The sequence below is a fragment of the Palaemon carinicauda genome, chromosome 34 (assembly GCF_036898095.1).
Source record: "Palaemon carinicauda isolate YSFRI2023 chromosome 34, ASM3689809v2, whole genome shotgun sequence".
In the NCBI taxonomy this organism is placed as follows: Eukaryota; Metazoa; Arthropoda; class Malacostraca; order Decapoda; family Palaemonidae; genus Palaemon; species Palaemon carinicauda.
This window is the reverse complement of record NC_090758.1, coordinates 71,346,648-71,367,230: the sequence shown is the minus strand read 5'-3', so window position 1 is coordinate 71,367,230 and position 20,583 is coordinate 71,346,648. Positions and strand designations below refer to the sequence as shown.

The window sequence follows — 20,583 nt, the reverse complement described above, 5'->3', positions numbered from 1 at the left end:
AGGTGTTTGCATTCAAAGCTGTATGTGAGAGTATTGGATGATTTCAGCCATCCCGAAGATGGTTTGGACCTTTTTAGCGGAACTATTCTCAAGTTTTGGGTCTTCGGAATCCAGGGGGATCCAATCCTTGGGGTAGGACTCTCGGCTTTAGGCCGGAAGCCCGTCATTACAGATATGGGGAGGATGATTCCATAATTTCTTGGTCTCAGTCCTAACAGGTGGGTTCAGCTTACACCTGTGCCTCTATATCTGTTTTGAGGCTATCCATCGGGTAGGGTATGGAGTGAACCATCTTGGAAGTATACTCTCATTGTGCCGATAGTGGAGAGTGCAAATTTCCTTTCTGACGTGTGATGGCCTAACATTCTTGAGCAGGTACATCAAACTAACCCTTTTCTCTCGTCTAATGGATTCTTTAAGTAACGAACCCCCATCCCCTGGATACGCTGACTCTCCCCCGGCACTGTTGACGACCTCTGCTAATTCAATTAAGGAAAATTCTGTTGACGATCTAGGAACAAAAAAGGACCCCTCTACTAATGTTTTAAAACCAATTAAATCGGGTAACAAATGGAAACTAAGAATCCTTCATGTTACCCAAATTCCAATAAATACTGATTATGTGATGATATATAAAGCATTTAGATGCTATGGAGTGATAAAAGAAATTAGAATGAAACTTGAAAATGAAAAATGGCATTCATGGATAACTTATAATAATCATGAAGAAGCATTCAATGCAATATGTAACATCAATGATATCAAAATTAATAACTTAAATGTCATGGGTGCCCTATGTGATAAGATACCAAACAGTTTGGATGAATATAGACCTGCTGACTGGTTTGAGAAAGATATCGATTTAACTATGCTCCCCCAAAGAAAGCCAAAACCACCAATGTGGCTTGTTGGCAAGCCTAAAGGGAGTAATGGGAATTATTTTAAGATTAGCAAACTAATTCAGAAAAAGGTAGGAACCATTGCACCAGGTGATATATCTTGCTTTGGGAAAAATAGCTTTCTAATCCATGCAAAATCATACACGCAATCAGTAATACTGTCTAACCTTACGACAAGCAGTGATGAGGATATGTTAGATGTCAAACCCCACCTAAACTTTAGTTACGGAAGGGGAGTTGTCTTCAATAAAGATCTGTATGAATTTACAGAAGAGGTAATACTAGCCATGTGCCCATTAACAGTGTGGAAAGTGCATAAGATTCCTGGGACGTCAATGATTATCCTTACTTTCCAGGATGCTGATGTGCCTTTCCACATCGATATTGAAAATGAAAGAATAAAAGTTCGACCTTTTAAACAAAAGCCCCTACAATGCTTCAAATGTTTCAAATTTGGGCATCCTTCTAAAGTTTGTGAAAATGAAAAAATGTGTAGCATCTGTGCCAGTCCTTATCATGGAGAGTGTACACTTGAGCCCAGCTGCTTGAATTGCAATTCAAACCATAAATCCACTGACAGGAGCTCCGAGATTTATAAGTTTGAAGAAGCAGCCCTCATCAAATCCAGTGTAGAACACATAAGTGTAGGACATGCCAAAAGACTACTGAAAAAACCAAACAGCTATGCAAAGGCACTGAAATCAAGAGAAAATATATCACCGGAGACATCGAATCCACATAGTGCTGCCAGTAATTCCAAAAAAAGAAATACATCATCTAATGATAGTAAAGTTTTACATGACAAGGTAAGCATATTGCCTTCCAAGGCTTTGCCACTGTGTATTAAAACTGCGACACTGCCCACTTCTATACAAACTTCATCCCCCATTACCAGCAATAGTACTAACCTCTCTCAGGCCATGTCCTTGCCTGATTTGACGGAGGTTCCACCCGAAACAAAGTTACCAGGTGCACCTGTGGTAGGGAAGGTTCAAAAACCTGGTAGATCCTCACCCTCTATAAATAGGAAAAGAGAGAGACCTCCATCTCTCTCACCCCCTTCCATAAGAAATATTAGAGTTATGACATCAAATAAATATGATGTTTTGTCGGTTGATGTTTCTGATCACCCAGAAGACAATTTAAATAAATCAGAAATTCAAGTTGAGGTCCACCATCCCCCTCAACAATTGGATCAGAAGGACAACAAGAAAAGCACAAACAAAAAACCATATTTATCAAGACCCTCTCTAATAAAACCACCGGGAAATAGCATTAGATAAAAAATTGCCATAGTTTTTCCTCCATTTTGCAATGGAATTGTCAGGGTTTAAGGGCCAAATATGAAGAACTTAAGCTCTTATTTTACGAGCATTCCCCCATAATTGTAAGTCTACAGGAGAGCAAGCTTGATGCTAATACCCCTTGTCCTCGCAAATATATTAGTTATAGGACACCTTATGATCACCAAGTGGGGAGCCATGGTGGAAGTCTCATATACGTTCGTCGAGATGTTCCCCAAGTTTCTCTGTCTATTCGTACACCTCTGCAGGCAGTGGTTGTACAGATTGACATAGGGAGAAAATATACAATTTGTTCTGTGTACTTGCCTCAAAATGATAACATTTTGTATGATAACTTAATGGAGGTGATTCAACAACTCCCTCAACCTTTTCTTTTACTTGGAGATTTGAATGGTAGACATCCTATGTGGGGTGATGTTTCAGCAAACACGAGGGGAAATATCATATCATCTATTGTGGAAAATGAAGATGTGGGACTCCTTAATACAGGAGAGCCCACACACTTTCATGTCCAGACAGGTACCTTGTCATGTATTGACCTATCAATCGTAAGCTCTAATTACCTTCTCGACTTCGATTGGAGGACATTAGATGATTGGCATACTAGTGATCATGCAGCAATCATTATAAACACCAACAATGGCCCACCTTTACAGAGATCGCCACGATGGAATCTTGACAAGGCAGACTGGAAAAAATTTCGTGAGCTAAGCGAAATTGAGGGGGATGCTGAGCAGGTTGAAAATATCGATGATGCCATAGACTTGCTGAATGGAACTCTCCATACAGCAGGAGTCAATTCAATTCCCAAAACAACAGGGTTATTCAAATGACGACCAGTCCCGTGGTGGTCTTCAGAACTAACTGCCCTCCACAGAGCCACAAGAAGATCTCTAACACGATTGCGTAGACTCCGAACTGATGAGAATTTAATTATGTACAAGAAATGTAGAGCACAGTTCCGTCGTTCCATAAAAGAAGCAAGGCGCCAGTCATGGATGTCTTTTGTTTCCTCCATTAACAGTAGAACACCACCATCTGCTGTGTGGAGGAAAGTAAAAAAGATAGCTGGCAAATTCACCCCCAACCCACCACCAGTGTTGAAGATGAATGGTCAGTATGTTACTGAAGCAAATGATGTTAGCAATGCCCTGGCTAATCATGTTTCAAATGTATCCAGCAAGTGTGTAGGAGCCCCTGGTCACCAGTATAGGAGTGTTGAAGAAAAGAAAATTTTAAATTTTGCAACAAGAAGGGAAGAGTCTTATAATTCTCCTTTCACTGAAAGAGAATTTGATTCCGCACTTGCTCATTGCAATGATACAGCCCCTGGACCTGATGGAATTCCATATGCAATGATTAAACATGTACATTTTAATACAAAGCTATTTATTTTAAGCATTATTGATAGAATATGGCATCATAGTTACCCAAGTGTTTGGGAAGTAGCCATTATTTTAGCCTTTTTAAAACCCGGTAAAGACAAGTTTTTAGCAGCAAACTATCGTCCTATTGCATTGACATCTTGTTTATGTAAAATCATGGAGAAGATGGTCAATGCAAGTTTGATATGGTACCTTGAAAAGAAAGGTATTTTATCACCGATTCAATGTGGATTCAGAAAAATGCACCCAACTACTGATGTGTTGATACGACTTGAGTCTTCTATTTGTGAAGCCTTTGCTTCCAAACAGCACCATGTTACAGTATTTTTTGACCTTGAAAAGGCATATGATACCACATGGAGATATGGTATACTTAAAACCATTCATGAAATCGGATTGAGAGGAGAGCTGCCACTATTTATTCAGGCATTTCTTTCACATAGAGTTTTTCAAGTGAGAGTGGGGGAAGCTCTATCAGAGAGTAAGTGCCAGGAAGAAGGAGTTCCTCAGGGTAGTGTGCTGAGTGTAACCCATTTTGCACTAGCGATTAATGAGATATCCTCAGCAATTCCCCAGGATGTTCTCTCAACATTATTTGTGGATGATCTCTCCATTTCATTTGCTGGAGCCAGAATGGCAATGGTTGAGAGAAAACTACAGCTCTCAATTGACAAAATTATCCAGTGGGCTGATATGAATGGATTTAAGTTCTCGACAAGTAAAACTACTAATGTACATTTCTGTCGTATCCGGGGAGCACATCCAGACCCGGATATATACATTAAAGGTCAATGGATCCCATGTGTATCGGAAACCAAATTTTTAGGTTTGATATTTGATTGTAGACTTACATGGGTTTCTCACCTAAAAGCGCTAAAAGGTAAATGTGTTGAAGCTCTGAATATTTTAAGAGTATTGTCCCATACATCATGGGGGCAGACCGCAATACTATTCTAAAATTATACAAGGCTTTGATTTTTTCCAAAATTAGTTATGGATGTGGAATATACTCTTCAGCCACCCCAAGCCGGTTAAAAATATTAGATTCAATACATCATGCAGGTATTAGATTGTCCACGGGAGCATTTAGAACCTCGCCTATCCCAAGTCTCCTTGTTGATGCTGGAGAGTTACCTCTAGACCTTTACCGAATGTCTTCCATTGTTCGGTATTGGTTTAGATTGCAAAGACTCCCCAACTCTTTAGCCTTTGAGACTTCAAGCCTTGTAAGACACGCATCATACTTTGAGTTGCACCCAAAATCTCCTCAACCTTATGGCTTTCGGGTGAAACGATTATTTAACAGACTGGATATAATTAGAAGTAAGGTACTTCCATTCAAGGTATCATCAACACCTCCATGGAAGTTACCGGAGATATCTTTTTGTAAATATTTTATTGGCGATAAGAAGAATATGTCAGACATAGAAGCCAGGTCTCTTTTTAATGAACATGTTAAAGAACATAGAGGATCAACTTTTATCTATACTGATGGCTCCAAATCTGATGCTGGTGTTGGATTTGGAGTACATAGTAATGGTTTTAATTGTAGAGGTGCACTTCCTCTGACCGCTTCCATATTTACTGCCGAACTGTATGGCATATTAATCGCTATTGAGAAAATAGCGTTGGAGATGAGGGTAATTTTACAATTTTTAGTGATGCAAGGAGTGTCCTTCAAGCTATAGAATTTTTTAATTCTAATAACCCTCTAGTTTTAAAGAATTTAGAATTGCTTTTTATTATTGGACAGAGAGGTATAACAGTTCAATTTTGTTGGGTTCCAGCACATGTAGGTGTGTCTGGGAATGAGAAGGCAGATTCACTAGCTAAGAAGGCTGCATCCGAGTTGCTGCTAAGAAGGTATCCTATTCCTTGTAATGATTTCTTACCTGACATCAAGAAATTGGTTTGCAATAAATGACAACAGCAATGGGATAGCCTAGATGGAAATAAAATGCGAGAGGTAACAAATGTCATATCTCCATGGAGGTATAATATGAAGCCCCGAAAATGGGAGAAGTCTCTTTGTCGTCTCCGTATTGGTCACACTCGGTTGACACACGAGTTTCTGCTGAAGGGCCAACACCAACCGTATTGTGAGGACTGTTTAGTACCTTTAACAGTGAGGCATTTGTTGACCGAATGCCCCAATTATAACAACTTAAGGAATAGATATTTGTTTGAGGCTCGAGGTGAAGGCGGCAGGTTCATCCTTGCCAAGATTCTTGGAAATGATGTGTCCTACTATGCAAGTGGCATTTTTAGATTTATTTCAGAAGCAGGTCTTCTGAAAACTATTCAACTTTTATGATTTTAATTGAATACTCTTTTATTTTTTTATTTTATTTTATTTTTTATTTTTGTATACATAAATTAAATGTTACCGGTGTCAATGACCTTAGATGTCAGGATGCCTGAAAACTTTAAATCAATCAATCAGTCCTTGGGATAGATCACCGTTTCCTTGGGAACTTTATCCAGTCTAACAAGAGCCTCCTTGGTCAGACGAGCAAAACCGGGGAAGGGGAATTGGAGACCCGGCGGGTAGAATTCGAAGTCCTCGATAGGCCGGATGCCACATCCCTCGATGGTCAGCATGCCATCTTTGAAAGGGGGAGTGCAGTCATTCTCCACGGGCTGTTCTTGGTGAACTCCGGGAGCTTAGAGACGTCCGGGATGGCGTACTGCTGTTGTTGCGGCAACCCCGAACGCATGAGGCTCTCCACGAGACTCTTGGTTCTGCATTCTCTCAGTGAGGGACTTCATCATAGAACCGATCTGATCCAGTAATTTGCTGGAAAAGGCGTCCGGATCAAAGGAAGCCACCGGGGTAGTTTTGGGGGCTGTCTTCGTTCTCGATTCATGAGAGGAAGAAGAGGCGACGGCTGAGTCTTTGGGGACTCTAGAAGAGGAAGCCTTGACTGACTTCAGGGATTTGGAAGACATGCTAGCCTTCAGTAAAGGTCTACGTTGAGACTTAACCTTAGGGGTAATCGGACGTGGCCTGATATCCGTCACGTGTTTCTCCGAGAACCCCTGAAAAGAAGAATTAGCTGAAGATGTAGAAAAAGACGGACTAAGGAGAGGAATCTTAGCCCGGGACCCACCTGCCTCACCTACCTCCTTACCTAGCTCCGGCTCGTCGAGAGCCATAGGCTCGATGTCGAGGTTGATGGCCGCGACGTCCTCCACGATTGCTTCACCCATCACTTCCTGGTCCTCAGATAGGAGCAAAGCTTCATTAATCTTGGTTATGATGGGGACCGCAGCCGAGGTCTTGGCATTGGGGTAAATCAAGGTACACATCTCCTCGGACAAGACGTATGGTTTCTTTACCTTGACGTTGCGGGCGAACCCGCCGACCCAGACCTTAAGGGTCGCCAGGGCCGAGGTCTTAGAACACTGAGAGCTCTGAAAGAAAATAGACCGTTACTAATGGCAAAGTGACTTCGACGAAGGAAGTGTAAAAAACATGGAGGCCGTGATACAAGGTTAATTCGATCAGAGATTACAATGGAAATAACAGGAAAATCCGGAGATTAAATCCGAAGTAAATCTAGATAGCAACGACAGGAACACCTACCGAGTCCGAGGTGAGCGTGGAGACCAGCCCGTAGTAGACTACGCAGTTGTCAGGATGCCAGACGATTAGGTCGTCCACCTGGACAGCGCAGTGAGCATGCGACCTGCAAACCTCGTGGCCGCACGCTTGCTGGAGCACGGCCGCGCAGGCTGTCATCTGACAGCGGACCACCTGTAATAATAACGATCCATGAGTATCCCATAGTAGGTTAGTATCCCAAAGGGAATCCGGGTGGTCCGGGTACTAAAATTAAACCTGTATAAAACAGGGATAAAGACTTAAGAATAACATTCCGAACCGGTATAATAATCGGTGGAAAAAACTTAGCATAAGCATAATGAAAAAATAACACAAATCCGTATGTAGTTATGATCATTCAATAAGAGTATTGTCAATAAAGTGGGGATATGTACTATCCCGTCGATACCGGGGAAGTATAGAATAAATTATTTTAATAATAATGACATTTATACCGTTGGCTCTGGGGAGACAACTGAGGTGGACCCGGGGGTCACAACCGGCCTACCGGGGTAGGCGAGTCAAAAAGGGAGGGAGGAGGGGAGCCAATGACACCCCGCCAGCCCCAAGGACCTTAACGAACAGAGAGTATACCATAGTAGACAATAAATGTAATAAAGCTCAATAAAATAAATCTCTAGCGTGATTCTCCGATAAGCTCAATAAAAGGACTACAAACGACGAGACCCCGTAGGGTACGGAACGTAACCGAGGGAATCACGCTGAATAACCCAATACTCAACCGAAAGGGCATGAAAATGAGCGTACTAGACTAAAACCTCGACAGTGTTCTCGGCTCCAATTAGGGGAAGGAGTCAGAAGGTATCCCGGGAGAGGGATGGAGGGGGGGGGGAGGCTGGGGAACAAGAGGACTCGACCCGTAAGGCAAAACAGCCGACTCCAAAGTCTCTGAGAGACGTGAGGTATCCCTGGAGGGGGATGAGGGTATGGGTTGCCATACACCGATAAGGGGAGGAGCTTGCGAGAACTAGCCAATGGTGGGACCGGGGGAGGCCAGGAGTACCAACCTGACCGAAGGAACCACGAAATAACAAAACAGAATGATCATAAACAAATAATAAAATGTAAAATAATGTGAAATAATGTAACAAAATATGACATCGAACTAGGTTCTAGGCATGCGTAAGCTTAAAAATAAAATAGTAAGAGAGGGACGCAAGGGAATGGCAGGGAGAGAATAACAAGCCGAGTCCTCCAGCGCGGGTAGGTACCGAGCTGGACAGGGGGCCCAACATAACTTCTACATCAGGTAGATGCCGATCGGTAGGATAACAAAACTAAAATAAAAACTGCCCAGCGAGATTCCCACTCGAACTAAAGCGATAAACATAACTAGGTGGTAAAAGCAATAAACACTAGATAAAAAACACCATAACGCTGTAACAAAAAACCATCTAGGAACGCGCCCGAAGGCAAGCAAGGAAGCCAATCTAAAGTTCAAAATCTATGATATGTAGTGTAATATCATAATAACAAGGTGTTAATCGGTGAGAAACTCCAGTGTAAAAGGTTCGAAACGAAAAACAATCAGTATAGAAGACTAATTGTAAGACGTTAAGAACGAGCAAAGGAGGTAGCAAGCCCGCATGGCTGCCGCGAAGCGGGGCCAACGAATGAAGAAAAAACAAAAACTTTAATAAAAGTAAAAATAATGGCAATGCTACCTCCAAAAGCACAAAAGCGGAGAAAAAACACCGAAAACACAGCGACAAAAAACACAACAGCGAACAGCTATGATGCTATGAAAGGAGTGACGTCATTGGCGTGGGTTGAGTTGGTGGTAGTAGCGTTCGGTGGTGGGTGTTGAACGGCACCCCGCTGTAACGGGGATATTGAAGAGGAGATATCTATATGGTGCTAGACCTCTGGTTGAGATTTATCACGCCCCAGTATTATACTGACACCTTAAATAGGTGAGCGAGCTGGGTTCAACCTGGCATTCCTATGCAACTTTTTTTCTCTGGTAAATTCATAGCAGTTATATACCTTAGAAATGATGCAAAAGGAGCATTTCACGGAGCGGCCCAGGTGGAGCCCAGAAAGACCATATGTAATCCCTTTTGTTTCTCCCGATGTTTTTCTATCATCTGTCTCAAAGCAAATATTGCTTCCAAATTGTTCCTCACCAATTGTTGTTTCATCTCCGAATCTCTTCTCAATGATCTTCTCTCATATTTTCATAGCATGTCTTATCAGCTTTATGCCTCTGTAGTTGCCACATTCCTGAATATCTCCCCCTTATAGATGGGAATGATTAGGCTTCTTCTCCATTCCTCTTGCATCTTTTCCTGATTGAAGATCTATGTCAGGTCCCACAAGATGTCTATGCCTTCCTCTCCAAGACTCTTAAATACCTCTACTAGTATAATATCTGGTCCTGTAGTTTTATTATTTTTCATCTTCTTTACTGCTTGTTCTACTTCTCTTCTAGTCACTCCTATGGTAACTGTCTCGTTTGGGAGTCCATCTTCAAATACTGTTCTTGGGTTCTCCTCATTCAATAGTCCTTCAAAATAAGTTCCCCACCTTCTTTTAATTTCACTCTCTTCTGCTAGAACTATGCCATTGCTATCTTTTATTTGCCTTATAATGTGTCAGGTCTTTGGATGCAGCATCTCTTGCCTTAGCAATTCGTAATATTTTCTTCCTCCTTCTGGTGTTTCCATCTCTATAGATTTCATTTATGTCCTGCAAAGGATCTTGCGATATAATTCACCCTAAGCTTCTCCCTTTGTATAGTACAGGGTCATCTTGCAAGAGGCTCTGCCAGGAAGAAGTAGTATTATTAACTTTTATAAAACATCTAGACTACATCTTCTGTCAGTCAGTGAAGTTAGATCCACTGAACAAAGATTAAGTAATTTACAAACATCAAAGATGTTTTCTAAACATCGATTGATGACCTTTGACGAGGTATCTTTGCATGGCGTTGCAAGTGAAAACTTTACTGCAACAAACTATTACTTATCATGCGTTTGCAATAGCGAGTCATTTAAAATCCATGCTGAAACATGACAGAGGTTGCGTAGCCTTGATAAGCATATAAAAGGCAATGAAACAAGTTGTGGTTGCAGTCCAGTACATAATTCCTAAGATTGAGAACACTTTGTTATTGTTGACTATTAAAAAATGTTAAAATCTGAGAGTTTATGTAAAGTAAGAGTCAAATTAAATTGTAGGCGATGAAAATTGGTGAGTTCTTGAGTGAAGATAAAAAAAGTTATTACATTTAGAACTACTTCACATGTTTGGTGAAACATCGTAATGCCCTGGATAATAACAAGTGCCACTTCTTCAAGGAGGGCACTTGAAATAGTGTAAATAACTGTGAAACCGGTATTGGTTCCTTGTGGTAAAAGCTCTGATCAAAGAGCATATATATAAAAACAACTTATTTTCTTTCCAGTAAAAGAACTGTTGACATAGCTATCAGAATTACTCATGCTGCTGATGATCCCTCGTCTAAATAACCATTGCACTTTTGTTTCTATACAGTACTGTAATTCACCTGTTATAATAAGAGCTATGACTTTTTTATGTTGGTTTTGATAGATTTATTTTTACTTAATACTCACTTTTAAGATTTAAGTCTGAAAAGGCAATTCAATAGTCTTCATATGCTATTTGTAATAGAAGCATCAATACGACATTAGTAAACTATTGTTTTCGATATCGAGGAGTACATTCACTATTTCAAGCAGGTGACTTCTTGGGGAACACAGCTAGTTCATATGAATGGGACTTCTGGATGTTCGCGCTTTTTCATGACATGCAAAGATTTCTTATATTGAAATCATTCTCAATACTTCAAAAACTTTAAAGCAATCATTTTGTCGAAGAAAACAACAACATAACTTTGGAATTCACTTTAAGATTCTGAATTAAGTAAACCAGACAAAGTTCCTGTGCAATGCTTAGACTCTGTATCATCATTGTAAAAGGGTTGTACTCTCACAAGTCGTGTCAATGACTTTGCACATAATTATTTATTATCTCCTTTAGCTGTATGATTCTTTTAACTTCTGCTGAAGTTGTTTTTAGAAATGCATTTAAAATACATTTTCTTAGTCTTGCTAAGAATATCGCTTTGGTGTAAACAAGTCGCATAACAAACAATTGCTGAAGATGGTCCAAGCGTAGTTGATTTTACTCTACGGTATTTGAGAATCATTAAGATTGAAGTGTGATATCAGTAAGTCATTTGACCTGCAAAACCATTTGAAACATTTGATTGGATTGTATAAGTTGTTTAAGTGATATCCTGGTGACATCCTGTGCCTCCCAACCACACGGCCTCTTTCTTTTATCCATTCTTTTATCCCAATCTGTCTTCAAAATGGAAGGGAAAATTTCCCCTCGGGATTTCAATGAGGTTTGTAAGGAAAAGCCTGGGGAGTAAATCAAGTCCGTGCCTTGGACGATCGGATACTTTTCACACCTTGAGGGGTACTGTCGGAGGACTCTTGAGATAATAGCACCTCGTTGGAGGATTTTTATCATGTTTAGAAACATCTCTAGCACTGGGGACTTCACGTCAGTGCCAATAGTATTGTGACATTATCTTTTTTATGTAGAAAATGCCACTCAACTCTAACCAAATTTTGTTCGGTTATTGTTGCGACGTTTTTGGAGTAGTAAAATGACAAAAGGCTTATTTTTATTCATATTTTTAATGAATATTATTGTTTGTTATTCTTATCAAGTTCACTAGCCTCTAGTTGAACTAAAAGTGCTGGTGACCACCATGTAACCACCAGTTAAGTATTGACTCATTATAAATTAAGTAAGAATTACATCTACTTGAATATTTACTTGGTTAAAGTGAATTAAGAATCACATCTATGAAAGTATTTGTTTTTAATAAAAGTAAAGTAAGAATTGCATTTTCATAAGTGTTTACTTGGTACTGTATAAGTAAAATAAGAATTGTGTCTTTATAAGTATTTAAAGTATTTACTTATTACAAGTAAAGTAGGAGTCATGTATGCTGAAGGGAAGTGCATAGAATTTAGAAATTAACCTTTATAAGACAAGCCTCATATTTAACAGGAAGGACACTTCTCTTAAGACCTACAGTTTGCGACTTTTTTTCTAGGTGTTCTGGTACAATAAGGCAACAATGCGATGTGCAATGTGGAGAGTTAGTGGCTCCCTCTAGTGAAAGATACCTGATAGGATAGCTCAGTACTTCTATCGTACATCGAGGAATGCATTCTTGAAAAAGTACTGCAGTATTACGTGATTGAAATATGTTTATATGTTTGGAATGTAAATATTTTCTATATACAATATTTACAGATTTTTCATCTATTTTTACCTAATGTGGCATTCTTGAATCCTATTTCTGTTGGGTAATAGCCATCCTTTCTGCAGGCTCCATCTATACAAAATTGAAGAAGGAAAATAGGCAGAATGTGTCGTCCAAATCGAGGAGTGCCAGCAATGCATTTCAGAGTTTGGCTTCCACATTGACACCTGCTGTGGGTACCTCTCCCAAGATAACAGTTGGTGTGATGATTTGATTGTAAGTATTATTAATTTTTTTCTTAATCTTGCTCATTTTATTAGCCGGTACAGGTTCAGTTTGCAATTTGATATAGCAGTCCTGTTTCTATTTGTAAACTGTATTCTTTTCAAACAGGTATGTTGTTGAAGCTCTATAAAACATCATTAGTTTGTTCCATAACTGAAATACAAACCACGCTATTTAATATGGATATTACTTTTGGTGTAGCTGAAATGACGAGCCATTAGAATTTAAACGAGGGTTTACTACCCCCTCGCTAGTTAGAGAGGGGGTAGGGAGGAGTGGCTGTGATTAGCTCACTTTGCTTTTGGCTCGGGTGACGATCAGACGTGTCTGCTCCCACCCTCGCTTACTTTGACAGCCTTTGATTTTGTTTTTGCTATTTCTTTTATGCAGTGTGTTTGGAAGTTGGCCTCTACCATGCGGAAGTGTCCCGGCTTACCTGACCGCCCTTGTGGTACTTATATGTCGGCGGTCGACACGGACCCTCACACCTTATGTCCTTTTTGTAGGGGTCAACGGTGTGATAGGAATAGAGTATGCGGTGAGTGTAGGGAGTGGTCTACCTCCCAGTGGGAGAGGTTTTCCCGGCGCCGGAAGAAGTCCAAACGGGATATTTCTCCTGCAGGGGTTTCCTTGAAGAGAGAAAATCCCAAGGACTCTTCTTCCATAGCCTGAACCTCCTCCGAAGCTCCCACTCGATCGGTCTCTCCCGAGAGGCCGTCGAGTGGTAGCGTAGGCCGTACTTAACGTTCACCAACCTCGGGGTTCGGGAGAGGGAGTTGCCTCCCATAACGAGGCAGCTCCTGCTCCTCCCCCGGGGGAGGATATTTCTGATAACAATGTGTCTAACAATGATTTGTTACAGCTTTGGGCTTCCTTTGGGCTTCAGGGTTCGCACTCCAAGGAAGCCCTGTTTGACATCATGAGGCTTGGGGGCTGCTGTCAAACAGTCGCCGACGGTAGCAGAGGTTGATCCTCTGTCTATTGTCGACTTTGTTGTGGCAGGGGCTTCCGACGAGTTAGGTCAAACCCTTGCTATGGTTCCTGATGTAGCTGAAGGCTTAGTTCCCCCCTCCGAACATCCTTTGAGGGAGGAGCTAAGTCTAACGGTCTCTCCTGCAGGTGATTCTCCCCCTTGGGGGAGTTCACTAACAGAGACTCCTCTTCGGAGGACTGACGATGGTCTGCCTCCTGCCCCCAGAGGACGTATCAGACAGAAAGCTCGCCCTTCTCTTTGCTGTAGAGGCCTTCCTTCTCCCCACAAGGGAGTTAGGATGCGCCTCTTCGGTTCTTCGCCTTCGCAATCCCCCGCAGAGGATCCTCCTCGCCGTGCACCGACCGTTGCAGCTGCATCCCTGGACCTCTCTGCAGATCGTTCACGATCTCCTTCGCCTGCCAGACCTGCTGACCTCCCGTCTCCGTTCCTGGCAGCTGACACGCTGTGGGTGCCCACGCACCCCGTTATCCAACGGGCATCGGTCCCTTCGGGGCAAAAGGGGTTTTCTCACATTGTGAGTAAGGCCCTTAAGCGCCAGGTTTCCCCTGCGTGCCTGTGCGCAATTGCGCGCAAGCGCTCGCCTGCTGTTCCTGAGACATCACTTCAGAGACCTCCTGTTGCTGAGACTACGCGCCAGTGCTCTCCTGCTCGCCAGTGCTCACCTGCGCGCCAGCGCTAACCTGCGCGCCAGCGATCTCCTCCTCGCCTGCGCACAACTGCGCGCCACGCGCGCCCACGATCTCCTGCTCGCCAGCGTTCGCTTGCGCGCCCACGATCTCCAGATCTGGGCGCAGGAGGGAAGAATCTTTCTTCTCTTTCCCATCAGCGATCTCCTACACACCTTGGGAACTCGCCTGCGCAGTATCCTTCGCGCGCACCTGTTTCAGCTCCTGCGCGCCCACGCACTAGGGGTATTTCCCCTGCGCCTGCGCGCACGCCATCTAGAGCTCATCGAGGTCCTGCGAGAGCAAGCGCTTGCACACCCTTCAGCGCTCCTCCTGCTTCTGCCAGATCGCGGGCCCGCGGGCTCCATCACCTGCGCGCCAACTCGCCCATGCGTCATAGATCGCCAGCGCACCCACCCGCCCCCTCGCCTGTGCGCAGTCGCTCACCCGCGCGCCATTTCTCGGCAGTGCGCCATCGCTCTCCTGCACGCCAGCGCTCGCCCGCGCACCCTCACCATCATCTCCGCGCGCGCGAACGTTCGCCCGCACGTGAACCAGGGAAAATCCTAGCGCGAATCCCCGCGCTAAGCTACAGTAATGAGAGCCTCCAGGTCGTTGTCTTCACGTCCCCCCCCCTGCAAGTGCAGATCAGCGCTCCCGCAGGAGGAGGGGAGAACTCCGGATAGGTCCAGGAACCAACCTTCTTCTTCCCTTTCTTTTCAGGCAGGTCCAGTTGTAGTTTCTACTCCGAAGGATCGCCCGATCCCCTTCCCTCCGGAGGGAGTCTCTATGCAGCCATGGTTCGGGTCCCTTGTCAGAGCCGTCATGCAGGCTTTCAAACCTGCCTTCTCTGAGATGGGCCTCAAATCAATGGCAGCTCCGACCCCACTGAAGAGGAAGAGAGGAGTAGAAGTTGTGGTAACTTCTCCCAGGGCCAAGCTGGCTCCCCGGAAATCCTTGAAGAAGGCTCTTTCCCCCCCCCCCAGACTTTCTCTCCCTCTCCTGTGGACGAGGATTTTCCATCCTCGGGAGTCTACCAAGGTGAGACGTTCTCCCATCGCACCAATGGGAGGAACCCCACCTTGTGCAGGAGAATCGTCCCGGGTTGAGGCGGAGAAGAGCCCACAGACGTCGTTATTGGAGTCCTGTATTCCTCCTAGGAGGGAGCTTAAGGTCTCTTAAGACCATCCTCAAGTCATCCCCAAGGATTCGACCAGAGCCAACAAGACCCGTAGAGAACGTTCACGTGTCTCCCCAAGAAGAGCCTTTGGGGACGGGAGACTTTGCTGCCAGTTCTCCAGGAGGGGAGCCCCAGGAGTCAGAGCATGCCTTCTGGCAGGTTCTGACCCTGATGAGGCATCTCAACAGGTTCCTGGATCCTGAGATTCCTCCTCGAAAGGGCAAGGACACTGTCCTGGACCGAGTCTTTAGCACTCAGAAGCCCGCTAAGGCCAGTGTGGCTTTACCCTGGTCCCAAGGGGTGAAGAGTGCCAGGGATAAGGTTGAGGGCTAGCTCTCCAAGCTTGCCTCCTCCAGCCGTTCCACTGCTGGCAACAAGCTCCTCCCTCCTCCTCGTATCCACCAGAGGAGGTACTTTGAGATCATGGAGGAGTCTTGCCTAGCTCTCCCCTTGCACCATTCTGTGGAAGAGCTCACCAAGGGAGTCCCTCTAGAGAGGCTCTCTAGCCGTAAAGTGTCTTTCTCGGCGACAGAGATCCTAAGTCAGGAGAAGGTTGCGAAGTGTGCCATGTAGGCTACTTCGTGGCTGGATGTCTGGCTGGGGTCTCTTGGCATCCTGTTGCGATCCAAGGACCTGTCTAAGGAGAGCACCAGGAAGGCCCTGGAGACCTTCCTCCTTTCGGGCACCCGCACCATTGAGTTTCTGGCTTACCAAGTCTTGAACTTGTGGGCCAATTCCATTCTGAAACGACGTGATGCGATGGCAGAGAGGTTCCACACAAAGGTCCCAGCCATTGAGGTCAGCAGGCTCAGGCATTCTTCCATTTGGAAAGAATCTGTTTGAGTCTAAAGACGTGGAACAGGCAGCTGAGAGGTGGAGGAAGTCCAACCAGGACTCTCTCCTACATAGGGCTCTTTCATCAAAGCCTTATAAACCTCCAGCACCTCAACAACCTCGCCCGTCCAAGACGACGAAACCGGCAGTGGCAGCAAAGGCAACGGTGTCGAATCCCTTTCCTGTCAAAGACAAGAAAGGCAAAAAGTCCTCCTGGGGAGGGAAAAATCCTAGAGGGAGTGGCCGAGGCCTCAAACGCTAGGATTGGCAATCCCCCTGCATGTCCACCAGTTGGGGATGCCTACAAAGTTGCGCAATCAGGTGGCAGCAACTCGTTGCCAATTCCTGGACGAATCATTCAGGGATATCGCGTCCCGTTCACAACATCTCTATCTCCCCTGACAGCGGATCCAGTGTCGTTGAGCTCCTTTGCCATGGGATTGGCAAGGGGCAAGCCCTACGGGCAGAAGTCGAGACCATGTTAAAGAAGGGCGCTCTCCAGGAGGTCGTCGATGGTTCCCCAGGCTTCTTCAGTCGACTTTCTTGTAAGGAAGGCGTCTGGAGGCTGGAGACCAGTCATCGACCTCTCAGCTCTGAACAGGTTTGTCAAACAAACCCCGTTCAGCATGGAGACGGCAGACATGGTCAGACTTGCAGTGAGACCACAAGACTTGATGTGTACACTGGACCTGAAGGACGCGTACTTCCAGATCCCAGTCCATCCGTCTTCAAGGAAGTACTTAAGATTCAGCCTAGACAACAAGATCTACCAGTTCAAGGTGCTGTGTTTCGGTCTCTCCACAGCACCTTAGGTATTTACCAAAGTGTTCACCCTGATTTCTTCGTGGACACATAGGATCGGCATCCGTCTCCTCTGTTATCTGGACGACTGGCTGATCCTGGCAGACTTGGAGTGAACCCTTCTTCGACACCGAGACAAGCTTCTGGGACTTTGCCAAGATCTAGGGATCATGGTAAATCTCGAGAAGTCTTCTCTGCTACCAACTCAGCGACTGGTATATCTAGGCATGATATTGGACACCAATCTCCACAAAGCCTTCCCATCAGACGTCAGGATAGCAAGGCTGAGGAGGATTGGAGATCCTTTCCTCAGACAAGAAGAACTCCCATCCCAATCGTGGTTACGTCTCCTCTGTCACCTTTCTTCCCTGGCCCGTCTAGTTCCAAACGGTCGCCTCAGGATGAGATCCCTGCAATGGTGACTTAAGTCCCGGTGGAATCAGGGACACGATTCCCCGGACGTCTTGGTCCCTATGGGTCCTGCGGAACGGACGGACCTTCAGTGGTGGGTGACAGACGAGAACCTACGAAAGGGAGTGGCTCTTCTCGTCCTCCCGGATTTGATGCTGTTCTCGGACGCCTCAAAGAAAGGAGGGGGGGCCCATGTTCTGAACCACACGACCTCAGGCCTCTGGTCAGAATCAGAAAGTGCCTCGACATAAATCTGCTAGAAATGAAGGCAGTATTCCTGGCACTTCAACAGTTCCAACAGTACCTGGCGGGTCACTCCGTGGTGGTGATGAGCGACAACACCACGGTAGTGGCTTACATCAACAAGCAGGGAGGTACCTTTTCAGAGTAGCTATCCCATCTGGCAGTAGAGATACTGAGATGGACCGAAGTCCACTCGTTTCCACTATCGGCTCGCTTCATTTCAGGCAAAAGGAATGTGCTTGCCGACAATCTGAGCAGGGCATCCCAGATAGTGAGTACCGAGTGGTCTTTGGATCCTCTAGTAGTCAACAAAGTCCTGACTTTGTGGGGCTTCCCGACGGTGGATCCATTCGCGACAGCCTTGAATTTCAAGCTTCCGCTGTACTGCTCCCCAGTCCCGGACCCCAAGGCACTCTGGCACGATGCCTTCCAACAACGGTGGGTCATCATCGGCGTTTACGATTTTCCCCCTTTCTGTCTGATGAGAAGGGTGCTCAACAAGACCAGAATATCGGTCGACCTGTCAATGACCTTTAGCTCCGCTATGGCATCACGCAGAGTGGTTCCCGGACCTTCTGCAGCTCCTGACGGAACTCCCGAGTGAACTCCCTCCTCGACACGAGCTACTCAAACAACCACACTCCAACATCTCCCACAAAGCCGTAGCATTGCTGCGGCTTCACGCCTGGAGACTATCCAACATCTCCTCACAGAGAGAGGCTTTTCGCAACAAGTTGCGGAAAGGATGTCTCGACACCTGCGAAAGTCATCCGCAGGAGTCTACCCTGGGGAAGTGAAAAGTCTTCTGTGGTTGGTGTAATGGAAGGGGTATCTCTCCACTCGACGCCATTATTCCAGCAATAGCGGAGTTTCTGGTGTATTTGCGGGAAGAGATGCGCCTTTCAGTCTCGGCAGTGAAAGGCTATCACTCAGCCTAAAGTCTTGCCTTCAGGTTAAAAGGAATGGACATTTCCCCCTCGCTGGAACCACTCATACGAAGTTATGAACTTATCTGCCCTCAGTCGGATGTGAGACCTCCTCCAGGGCGCGTGGTTCGAGTCCTCAGGTCTCTTAACAGACCTCCGTCGAACCATTACGCCAGACTTCTGATTGCCACCTGACTTGGAAGACGGTGTTCCTACTTGCTTTGGCCTCGGCCAAGCGAGTCGGCGAACTTCATGGTCTCCTGTATGACATCGCTCATTCAAGGGGATGGGTAAAGGTAACGTTCAGGTTCGTCCCTGAGTTTGTGGCTAAGACTCGAAATCCAGGAGTGCCGGACCCCCGGTTCGACTCTTGCCGGATTTCGAATCTCCGTTCTGTAACAGATGACCCAGACCATCTCCTACTGTGCCCAGTAAGGAGTCTGAGGCTCTATCTTGAGAGAACAGCTGCAATTCGTCCTCGAGTGCAGCATTGTCTGTGAGCACTGGAAGAACGAAGAGGAGGGTCACTAAGAACACTATCTCAGCATGGATTCGCAGGGTCATCCACCATTCCCCGAATCCAGACCCTCCTCCGTCACGTCGCCCTAGAGCTCATGATGTCAGAGGCATCGCTACATCCCTGGCATTCAAGAGAAACTACTCAGTGACGCAGGTTCTACAAGCAGGGGTTTGGAAGGGTCAAACGACCTTCACAGCCCACTACCTGCAGGACGTGACCCACAGGAGGCTCGATACATTCTCTATCGGCCCTGTGGTGGATGCACAACAGCTGGTTTAAACCTCAGGCTCCTTAATGGACAAGCAGCAGAAGGTTGAGGGCATTGTTACCCGGTGTTAGTCTGTATGAATGAAAAGATATGCCTGGCCCTTATTCTTTTCTTCATCCTCCCCTCTCTTGGGGAAAGCAGCATCCTGGGTTCTCTGCACAGCTGACCTCAAACCACTGCAGGTAAACCATACTTCCTTGTGTTCCTAGTATTAAGGTAATACTGTCGCGTCCCCCATGCCCTTACGAGGTGGTATTGGGAACGTCTTAACCTAGAATTCCATCTAATGGACTCCAGGTCAACTTCCAAGGACGAGTCACACTTCATTCCTTCACACACACGCTTACGTAGGCCGTGGTCCTTGCAGAGCAAGGTACTTGCAAGGTGCAGGGACTCCTTATCTCGCGTTCTACACACTCAGATACTGAGTCCCCGGGCAAAAGCCAAAAAGCCAGTAACGGCTGGGACTTAGCACTCTTCCTAAGGGTTAAGTCACCCTATTTAAATAGCATGGTTTGTATTTCGGTTACGGAACAAATGATAAAATCGTAGATAATTTGTATTTTTTCTAACCATACAAACCTTAGCTATTTAATCAAACTTGCCCGCCAGCCCTGTCCCCTGGGAAGTCCTACCTCTAAGCAAAGTGAACTAGTTCACCGGTGTGTGAGCTACCCCTCCCCTACCCCATGCTAACTAGCTACCCCTCCCCTACCCCTTGCTAACTAGCTACCCCTCCCCTACCCCATGCTAACTAGCGAGGGGGTAGTAAACCCTCGTTAAAATTCTAATGGCTTGCCATTTCAGCTACGCCGAAAGTAATACCCTATTTAAATAGCTACGGTTTGTATGGTTAGGAAAAATACAAATTATCTCCGAATTTGTCATTTCATGTAGAAAACTGAACTTGAGCTGAACCAGGACAATTGATAGGCCCTATCCAGGTTCATTATGCTTAAGCAGTCAGAAGATGTTGCTTCAAATGTTTTATTCCA

General features: G+C 45.2%; 1 long non-coding RNA gene across 1 annotated transcript in view; it reads left to right on the top strand.

Annotated features, from left to right (window-relative positions):
- LOC137626443 (uncharacterized) overlaps positions 1-20,583 on the top strand; it is an 88,862-nt gene that overhangs the window by 37,381 nt on the left and 30,898 nt on the right. The window contains exon 3 of the long non-coding RNA XR_011041037.1: positions 12,587-12,737. This is a non-coding gene — a long non-coding RNA (uncharacterized lncRNA). The remainder of the gene's footprint in view (positions 1-12,586; positions 12,738-20,583) is intronic.